This window comes from Equus przewalskii, chromosome 25 (genome assembly GCF_037783145.1).
Source record: "Equus przewalskii isolate Varuska chromosome 25, EquPr2, whole genome shotgun sequence".
NCBI classification, from domain to species: domain Eukaryota; kingdom Metazoa; phylum Chordata; class Mammalia; order Perissodactyla; family Equidae; genus Equus; species Equus przewalskii.
Genome location: NC_091855.1, coordinates 21999564 through 22010726, shown reverse-complemented (window position 1 = coordinate 22010726; position 11163 = coordinate 21999564).

The window sequence follows — 11163 nt, the reverse complement described above, 5'->3', positions numbered from 1 at the left end:
CAGGGACCAGTGAAAAATGAAAACGAGTGGCTGTCTGTTCAAAAGTTATGAAGAATTTCAAGACAGCAGAGTACTAGCCCAAGTGTGGGGCACTTCTGGGCATGGGGCCCTGGGCTACTGCGCAGGTCAGACATTCCCAGGCTAGGGCAGGTGTGCTCTGCTTTCCCCTCCACTTTCTGGAAGCAGATGGAGGGTTGCTACAGATTACGCACAGGGAGTGGGGTGCCTGTGAGCGGAGAGATGGGCACCCCATTCCTCAGTCTGGTACCTGTCCTATAACCTATGGGGGGGATGGGAAGAAGAGTGGACAGAGACAGCAGGCAGGGCCCTGGGCAGCAGAGGTGGCCTGCATGCCCTCATTTGGCCAGACAAGGGCACAGGAGTTTCCCGTGGGTCAAGTAAACCCTGGGGAGGTAGCTGGGGAGCAATTCCAGTGGTGGGCCTCTAGGGGCTGGAGCTGACAGGAAGAAGTCTGGCCAGAGGAGCCCTCTCCCCAGAAAACTCAACTGCTCCCCGCCTTGGAAGCCTGCCCCTCAGGAGGCACCGATCATCAGCAGTGCTGGCCAAGAGAGCAAGACCACGGCTGCTCCCCCACCAGCTCCCATCCCCCACCACACACCGGCCTCAAACTCTGGAGGTCAAAGCACTCTGATGGGGGAGAGAGAGAGGAGACCCCCCCATTCCAGCCTTGCCCAGCACTGGGTGGGGAAGGAGAATCACCCTATATTTGCATATGTTTAACTTTTAAATTGGCCTAGATTAATTTGGATTTTTAATAATTGAAAAAACTAGGAACTCTGATCAGAAACCTAGGAATCGGCCAGGAATGTTATTCAGGGCCGGAAGTGGAGAATGGACAAAGCATGGTTGCAGCTGTGATTAGAGACAGAGCCTGTTTGAATCCTGTCAAATTAGAACTTTTCCTTAAACCAGGTCCTTGTAAATAGAATATGCCTGGCAGGGTCTGGAGCCCGGTGCTAGACAACCGTCAGGTTCGGGGATTTTGTACTAAGACAAAAAGCGATTTTTCATGGAAGGCGGCGTTATCTCTTCCATGCATCCTGCCCCCTGAGTCCCTAGCCCATCAGGGACCCAGCACCCAGCTGGCTCTGAGGGGACGAACTCCATCCTCAGCCTCCCCATCCCACAGGGTAGAAGCTCCTCTGGGCACAGGGACCCAACCTCATTCATCTCAGTGTCATAAAAGTCAGTTCCATCAAAACACATCCTCAGAGCCAGGAAGGGGCCAGGTGGGTGTGATTCACAGGAGATGGGGCCAGGGGGCAGGTCAGGATAAGGAGGGGAATGAGACAGGCAAGTAAGGTCACCAACTAGTCCCCGGCACTGTCATCATGCGGGGCCATCCAGGACAGTCACCCTAGGGGCAGGGTCTGCGTGGATGGAGGAGAGGGCTGGCAGAAATGGGGTGAGGACAGAGAGGGGTGGAGGAATGGCAGCGAGGGCCAGGGGCAGTGGCGGCTGCCTTCCTTTTGTCTCCATGGCTTTCACATCTTGTGGGAAACAAAGCCTCTCTCTGCTGGGAGGGGCTCCCTTTCCTGGAGCTGGGAGGGGTGTGTGTGTGTGTGTGTGTGTGTGTTTGTGTGTGGTGTGAGAGCTCTCTCCCTTCCTCCCTTCCTTTCCCTCCCTCTCTCTCTCCCTCACAGTGGCCGGCCCCCCTTCTCTGGAGCTCCAGTGGGAATGAGTCAGCAGGAAAGCCAGGCCTGCTCCTCGCTCTGGCTCCAGAGCAGCTGCTGGGAGCCCACCCACCCGGCCCCGGCTCCTGCCCCTGCCTCTCCTCCCTGTGGCCCCCACCCTGGGTGGCCAGAGGCATGGAGCTCTCTGACCCCCATCACAAGGGCAGGGGACGCTGTCCCAGGCTGAGGTCCCTGCCATCTAACTTGGTGACCTTGAGGAGGGGAGCTGGGCAGCCTCCTGCCGGTCAGCACAGCTCCTCACTGCCCATGGCTACGCTTCTCCCCTCAGGAGCCAAGATCAGTGGTTCCCGGGTGCCGGGCACCGTGCTGGGCACTCAGCACACACGATCTCATTTCATCCTCGCCCAGGGAGGTCCGGGCTCCGACTGTCGTCATCCACAGAGTCAGAAAGTGAGGTATGGGAGGCCAAAGACCTGGGCGGGTCACGCCTCCAAACCCAGTTCTAGGACACGCCCTCCCACGCGGCTGCTGCGTGCGGGCAGACGCTCACTAAAGAGCCGCAGATAGCCGCGGATGAAGCAAAACAAAAGCTGGGAACACTCCGTGATCGCCCTGTAGGGCACGTTAGATAGATCACGACGCATCCGCATGACGGGATACCACGCCGCCATTAAGAAGGAGGAGGCGCTCGGTTCGTGCATGGACACGAGCGACCCCCAGGCCCAGCGATCGGGCTGTGTCAGACCCCGTCTCGGCAGCTGGGAGGCTGGTAGACAGAGGCGCCCAGCTCTGCAGATAGCCCAGACGGTGCAGTCGCACAAACAGAAAATGAAGCAGAGCGCAAAGCAGCGTGCCAGTGGGCGACTGTGTGTGTGCGTGTGTGTGTGTGTCTCATGCACGCTTTGAAAGAAGCTCTCATCCGCAGACCCACTCTGGAAGGAGACCCAGGAAGTGGTGACAGCAGCTGCCCCTGGGGAGGGGAACAAGAGACTGGCAGCAGGGGGAGGAAGAAGACCCTTACTTCGCCTCCCTGTGGTTCAGATCTCAGCTATCGCTTTCGGAAAATGAGAGACCGTGGTTTAAAAGCCAGGATGCAGTGTGTAACAGCAAACTGGCACTCTGTCCCACTTCAGAGCCCAGACTCTGAACCGTGAGAGTGTACCGACTGAGGAGAATTCGGACCATGCTGTATGTGTGTGTCTGTGTGCATGTGTGTGTATTTGTGCATATTTGAGTGTGTGAGTATAAGTGTGTGCGTGTGTGCATGAGTGAGAGTGTGTTTGTATGTAGGAGCAAGTGTGTGCGTGTAAGCTTTCAGAGCACCAGCTCCTGGTCCCCAGGTCCTGCTTCCGGGATGTGAGCTGAGCCAGCCTTGAGCCCTTCCTGCCTGCCAGCCTCTCCCCGCTCCCCTTCCTAGACTGCTGGGTGGACTGCGTGGGAGGGGAGCGCGGCCCAGGCAGGCCTCTAGGTGCAGGAGAAGGTGCCTCCCCTTTGAGGGCCCTCTGGAAAGTTCCTAGCACTACCCTCACCCAGCAGCCCTGGGACTGAGATGCAGGGCAAGACAGCCTAGAGCCAAGGAGAGGAGCCTGGAACTGGAGGCACCAGGGTGTGGCCTCCCTTGCTGTGTGGAGGGATGGTTTTTCTGGGCCTGGAGAGATGGGAGAGAAGGCAGAGCCAGTGTCCCTGGAGATCAGGGGTCGGGGTGTGGGGAAGCTGCCTGCGGAGTCCGGGGCAGACAAGGTGGGGAGGTGGGGGCAGCCAGGGTTGCCCACAGCTCTTTGTCTCAAGTGACCGCCCAAACCACAGGCCAGATACGTGGCTTATTGCTAACACTACCAGCAAGGTGGTATTTTCTCTCCCTGCTCCAAACTTATCCCGCATAAGCTGCCGGGGACAGTCAGTGCTGCAAATATTCTCTTGCCCCAAAAGTGTCTTCGGCCATCTGGCAGTCTGCTTAAAATTCCGCCATCAGGATGCTGCTTGGGACGGATAACTTATGAGGGTGTCGTGGGCTTTCAGATCACAGAGCTGAACCCAGCCGCAGGGCCGTCACCTACAAGCGGGGTGACCCGGGGGGCCGACAGCTCTCGGGCTCAGTGGCTGATCTGTGAAACGGGGACGAGGCGCCCAAGGCGCAGGGCTGGGGTGCCGGTGCGGGGATAAACAGCGTCAATGCCGGATCCCCCATCCACACCCCAGGGCGCCTGAGCGCCTCAGACCCGCTTCTTACAGGAAGAGCGAGCAAATTATTACTTTGAAAGGGGGCCAGGAGAGAACAAGGTGGGATTGGGGGGGGCTTCCGTCCGAAGAGGTGTCTCCTAAGCAAGCAAGAGAAAGCGGCGGCGGGTCAGGAAGATACATTTAGCGGCCTCCTGGAAAGCTCTGTGCCCAGCTCACCAAGGCAACCGGCGCGGCTCCCGCTGTGCAGCCGCCGCCTCACAGGGCCTCCCACTCGCTCTCCGCCGCCGTCACTCCCGCCAGATTCCATTCCAGGGAGGGAGGAGGGGAGAGGGGGCGGCGGCGGGTGCAGAGGGGTTTGTCTCAGGGGTGGGGGAGGGGGCAGGACTGCGCCGCTGAGAGCGTAGGGGTTTACAGTCCTGATTGCTGGCCGTGATGAGAATTACGACAGAATACAAATGTCATTTATACGCAGAGAGGAAATTAGCTCATTACTGTCTTTGTGTAATTCCTGTTCTGTGGTCTTATGGTTATCGGGTGATTGTCCTTGTTAATTATGCCCAGGAGACTGCTAGGTCGAGGCGCCCCCTGTAGGCAGGAGATGGAAGCTCGCAGGCAAGATGTGGTAGAGAAGTCTAATCATTCCTCAATAACCAGTCTCCTTTTCTTCCCCTGGAATTGGATGCACCTGGAATGAACACTCATTTCCTAGCCTTCTTTGCATTTAGATATGGTCATGTGCTAAGTTGTAACCAATGGGAGATAAATGGAAGTATCACAAATAACTTCCAGGGAGTGTCCTTAGGCAGAGAGGGTATGTCCTTGCTCAGCCTTCCTTCCTACTTCCTCCTGGTGGGATGTTGACTTGATCGCTGGAACTTGAGCAGCATTTTTAGACCATGAGGTGGAAGTTGCATGCTAAGTGACGGGGAAATGTTATGGAAGGAGCTGGGTCCTGATGTCTTGAAGAGATTTACCAGCCCTGAACTGCCACTTCCACTGTAAGTATGAGGACTATACCTGAGGGATGACAGAACAAGGTACTAGAAAGAGCTTAGGTCCTTCCTGAGACTGTAGAGTGACCCTATTGTCTCTGGACTACCTACACCTAGACTTCATTTACATGGGAGGGCAACACATGTTCACCTCATTTAAGCCACTACTACTTTGGGTGTCTTGTCCCTTTACAGCCAAACAAAATTCTGAGTGAAACTCGTAGTGAGTCTGCTTTCTGCTTCCCCGACCTGGGCTTCCCGAAGTAGGAGAGGGGCGGGGAAGACCCAGCTAAGTGTCTCTTGGTCTGGACCTTGTGTAATTCCTGTTCTGTGATCTTATGGTTATCAGGTGATTGTCCTTGTTAATTATGCCCAGGAGACTGCTAGGTCTCCTCAAGTCCTGCTAGTCCAGGAGACTGGACCTTGGAGGGTATGTACAGTGGTGGAGACCAAAGATAATGTCCAGTCATTAAGTGGCCTGGGAGCCAGGAAGGGAGGGACCCGGCCAGGCATCTTTATCCTCAGAGTCCCGCAGGAACGGGACGAGGTCCAAAGACTCAGAAACAAGATGGCGAGTATGCTAACTTTATTGCCCCCATGGGACCGTGAGCAATAGAAGGTAGAGGCTGGCACAGCTCCTAGAACACAGTAGATGCTCAATAAATATTTGTTGACTGGCCAACTGACTGCATGGAACTAAGGAATTTGAAGAATAGACTGAAGGGGGCTAAAGCCCCCTCAGGATGGAGGGGTGGTGGAGACCAGGAGAGAGATCCCCTAGGAGAAGATGACTCTGGGGCGAGTGACAAAACTGGAGTCATGTGGTGTGCGGCACACCCCCGCTGGGTCAGCAGGGAGAGTCCTGCATCTAATGAATGCAGGGTGCTCCTGGGCAGTGGTGCTTTCAGCTGGCGAAGCACGGCGTGTTCAGGGTAGCATCTGTTCCTCACAACCCCAAGGGCAGGGTTCTTGCTGCCCTCTTTCCAGAAAAGAAAGCGAGATCCCAGAACTGCAGGGTTGCTTGCCCAAGACCGCTCACTAGGCAATGCAGGTGCAGGGACTTGAACCCGGGGCTCTGATCACAAACATCACCTTCACAGAACAAAGGATGCAGCTGGGAACTTCCAGCTCCGATGGCTCGCTCCCTGGAACGTCCCAGCCCCACACCGAGGCCCAGGGTGTGGTTTGTAAAGCCCTGAAATGAAGAGGAGGCAGGACATGCCTGGGAAAGGGTGTCAGGCAACCTCTCAGCAGTTTGCAGAGCTGGCAGACAGATGGACCCAGCACTGCAGACAGCCCAAACAGTGCATTTGCACAAACAGAAAAGAGTGCCCCAACTCAAGATGCTTTACTGCCATCTACTGGAAAATTGTCATAATAACCATGCAAATCTCTGATGACTGAAGTATGAAAATGATGCCCCCTGGAATTATAGAGTGCAGAACCTGAACAACTGTACAGGGCAGCCCTAGATGCATCTTCTCTCACCTGAGAGAATGAAAAAAGACAGGGTCCCTGCCACCATAGTAGCTCAAGTCCTGCCCTCTTCTTTCCTGCCTGGGAGTCCCTGGCTCAAACAGAGGGTAGGTAGCGGTCTGTCTCCATACTTTCATCACCCAGGCCCCTGTGGAGTCCATTCATCCTTCTTTCTACTCTGCGCACAGGTCCTGAGCATCCCCTCTGGGCCAGGTTCCGTGCTGGCCACAGTGGCTACAACATGGGCAGAAGTCAGTCCCCACGCTTTCTGAGCTCAGAGTCCAATGGAGGATAATGGAACAAGCCATTAAAACTTGGTGTGATATAGTGGCAGAAGGACACACGTCAGCTAGCCTTGGGGACTTAGGACAGGCTTTCGGGAGACAGTGACAGCTATGTGAAGCCTGAGGGAGGAGTCCAATAAGGCAGGCAAATGGACAGGAAGTGTGTTCCAGGTGGAGGCACAGCACCTGCAAAGGCCTGAAGGCTGGAATAAGCAGGCAGCCTACAAGGCTTTGGGGTCGGATCCTGGAAGGTCCCAGTTGCATCCTTGGAGCTTCAGGGGTCCCAGGCCTCTGCCCAGGGTGGGCTCCTTGCATAGGTGAGCACTGGAGGCAATGAGTCGGGGCGCCGGCTTCTGACGGAGGCAGCTGCAGGGGCATCAGCTCACTCCATCCTCACAACCACTGATGAAGAACGATTACTGGACCGCATTCTGTGGCTTCAGTGAAGGCTCAGGGAGGGTAGGTAACTCGCTCAAGGTCACATAGCTGGAGAGTGACTGAGTCAGATTGGATCCAGGTCCGTGTGACTCCAGGGCCTGGCAGTGGCCCTCATGGGTGTGACATATGTCTCTGCTGAAGGATGCCGGGGGAGAGGAGAGCAGCTCCATCCTCCCCTCCTTTACGCTCTCGGGACTCACTTCCTGAGGCCCAAACCTGGGAAAGGAGAGGAAGGGAGCAGGTCCCCATGTGAGAGGATGGCCCCCGACTGCTACCACTCACTCAGCCTGGGCAGTTCTGCTCCAGGTGGAAGGTGGGCGCCCAGCAGCCTCCCCAGGCATCCACCCTCGGGTGAGCCCTCCGCTCATCAGTGCCTTCTTCCTCTGCAAGGCCCGGAACAACAGCCTTCTCTCCCTGCGGGGCTTCCCAGGCTCTTTGTTTCTCTCCAGGCTTCAGGCTCTCACGAGGGTTATAGAAACGTATGAGGGGCACTTTCCTGTCTGGAGCAGAGAAAGCGAGTCCAGCTACCCCGGACTCTTTGGGCCCTTCACCAGTTACTAGCCGAGAGCTCTCCAACATCTTCCTGAGCCCCTGGCTCCTCTCCGGTAAGATGTGGATAACATCTCCCCTGGCAGTTTGAGGCCTGGCATGCAGCCACTGCTTATCCCTTCCCCTCAAGGGGACAACTGTCCACTTGCTATGGTGGGGGACTCAGGGCCAACAATCCTGACCTGCCCCTGGCACTGTTAGAGTCTGAGTTACACACACACACACACACACACACACACACACACACACACACGGCAGAGGGGCAGCTCACTCAGGGAAGACAGTCTCTGGCGCAGTTTCAGAAACAACCGAGAAGCGATGGACATGCATGCACGTCAGTGCCCTGCACAGATCCGGGCCCAGGGCAGATCGGGGTTCCGTGCCTTCCTCCTTTCTTCCACCTCCAAGCCCTGGCTGGGAATGGATGCGGCCCGGAGGACTCGCGGACCCCGTTAGCTCCTAGGGGGCCGAACAGCTGGAGTCGTGGGGATTGGACCTCACAGGTCCTGTTCACCTGGAGGAAAAGGCTTTCAGTCTGTTCTTGGCCAGGCCTCTGGAAGTTTCCATGGGGCTGGGAGCAGAGCACCCCAAGCCTTGAGCTTCAGTTTTCTCGTCTATAACATGAGGCCAGTAATATTTACTTTATACCATCATTGTGGGGTTTAAAATTCAAACAGTACCTAAAGCATCTACCACAACACCAGAGACAAGATAAGCATGAAATAAGTCATAGTTATGATCATGACCCTGGGATCCGGGAGGGCTGGGAGCTGTGTGAAGGATGCTACCCTCAACCATCCAACTGCCAGCCACTGTGGGAGTTTGAAAATGCGGGTACAGAGCTGACGAGGACCAGGGTATCGCTCTCCGTGCTCCACTCCTCTGTGGGAGGGATGCTGGTACAGACTTTCTGGAGGGGAGTTTGGCAATCGGGATCCTTCTGACCCAGAGCTCCACTTCCAGGAATTCAGCCAAGGAAATAATCATAGAGCCCCACAGAGTTGTTTGTGCTAGGACATTCATTGCAATGTTGCTAATAATAGTGAGAAATTGGAAATAATCTAAAGTTAGAGATGTGCTCAATATACACTTTGGCTGAATGCCAGATGGCCAAATGTTAAGGTCAGTACTTGGCAGAAGTCTAGGCGAATGCCCAAGATCACCTTCACGGAGCAAACGTCCTTGATAAAGGAGTACATGTAAGATTTTATCAGAGGTTATTTTTGATGACAGTTTCATTGTTAATGAATTTCATTGTCAACGCTTAGCATTGACATTACAGAGCAGGAGCAATACGTCCAGAGTGCCGGCACGGCCAGCTTGCCCCGTGTTGTGTGTTACGCACGTCTGAGTTAATAAATCGATGCTTACTTTCTCCTGATGATGGAGGAGTGCCATCCTCTCTTTTTCTAACAATTCCTTCTTTTCTTCGTATTCTTTATATTCCTTCCCATGTCGAGTCAAATATTATTTGCCATGGGTATTGCCACACGTGATTTTAGACGTTTTCCTCCTCATGAAATTGGGATGTTGACATTCTGTTTTTAGTTTATCTTTACAAGATGTAAAGAATTACCAACAGGGCTTTTTATTAAAGCCTCTTTGCCTAAATAGAATAAAGTAGCCAAAAATTGGCTACATTTTTAAAGATTATTTTGTTTAGTGTTATGAATGCTAGTATCTCAAACAATTCTACAAAGATTGGAACCATGATATAGTCTAATTTCTGTTATTCTGCTTCATATTATTATTTTAACGTTTTATTGTTGTTGCCTCAAAATATATCTTCTAAAAGTATCTGGCTGACACGCTTTCTCAATATTTGTATTAGCTATCAATGTTTTCTTCTATATTTAAACACTTCAAAACTCTTTTTTTTTTTTTTTTGAGGAAGATTAGCCCTGAGCTAACATCTGCCACCAGTCCTCCTCCTTTTTTGTTGAGGAAGACTGGCCCTGAGCTAACATCCGTGCCCATTTTCCTCTACTTTATGTGTGGGACGCCTGCCACAGCATGGTTTGACAAGCAGTGCTTAGGTCCACACCCAGGATCCGAACCAGCGAACCCCAGGCTGCCGAAGTGGAACATGCGAACTTAACTCCTGCACCACTGGGCTGGCCCCCTTCAAAACTCTTAATAATTATTTCTGTACATAAAGGGGACAATGTTTATAATTATCAAGAGTGATCATTTTACTCTTCCAAGAATGAATACACATTTAATCTCTGACTGATAAAATGTCAACAAATAGAGCACGAAAGAAGTGATTACAAGTTACATCCAGAAGATTATCTAGATTTGAAAGTAACTACATATTAACAATAAATCCGAATGACATGATGTGCGTGTATAACAGAGGTTATTATGCTACTTGGATGCAAAGGTTATGTCACCTGGTCACAGGATCATGGATCATACACAAATCCGGGGGACCCAGAACTGACGTGAAAGCCGGAACCTAGTGACTCAGTCTTTCAAAGACCAAGACTTAAGATAAAGCATATTTTGACCAGATACCAAGGTCAAAGCCAAATTTTGGTGCATCCCTGCGAATCTGTGTCCGTTCTGTGAGAGGGACGGACAAGCTGCCCATGAAAAACAAAGTTGCGGAAATGTGTTTATCAAACTGGAAGGATTGTCTCACTATTGTTGGATCTTAAACGCTGGATATAAGAGGATGAAAATGTGAGCTCCAATTTGTAGTTAAGGGGAAAAAATCTGAATAGATAGGTGGTTGAAATTCACATGCAAAATGTTAATGATAATTATGTCTGGGTTTAGGATTAAAGGATTTCTGCTTTATTTTTAATTTTTTTTTTTTTTGTATTTTCTTATGAAACGTTACTCATGTGGTTTTTAAGAATAAAAAATATTTAAAGTGCATCTTTTCTGTTTCCCCTTTCTGTTTCATCTGGGGCTGGATTTCAAGCTCGCTGAGCTGGCACATGGTCTGGGACACTGACCGCAGCTGCTTGTAGTGCTTGCTGCCGTGTTCATTGGAAGTCAAGGCCGTGGCAGGCGGGCGCTGCCCTTTCTGGGCTGCTTCTGTGAGGAGAAATGCCAAGAGGAACGGGAGGGCTGGGGGAGAGGGGAGAGGGAGGGAGCCTTGGCTCCACTGACCAATGAGAAACTAGACTCTCAGAGAGGCTGGAAGTGCCAGGAAAATCCTGCTTCTGTGCCGAGACCAGGGGATGGATAATTTAGATGTGTCTGAACTTTTCCACAGCAGAAGAAAAAACTCCCAAGTTGTCCCCCAAATTAATTTTCCTTTTCCTCTTTATCAATACAATTCACAAATTTTAGGTGGTTACACAACTACTTGTAGCTAGCTAGGTGTGGCCATGTGACTAAGTTCTGGCTGATGAGAGGTAAGTGGATGTGTTGTGCGCAACTTCCAGGAAGTGATAAAGAGAGGGGCATGTCCTTTCTCCTTCTCACTGGCTGGAATATGGACGTGATGGCTGGGACAGGAGCAACCATTCTGGACCATGAGGCAACATGCTCAGGATGACGAAGCAACAAGATAGAAAGAGTCTGGGTACCACATGATCATGGAGCCTCCATATCAGCCCTGGACTGGCTCCTTTA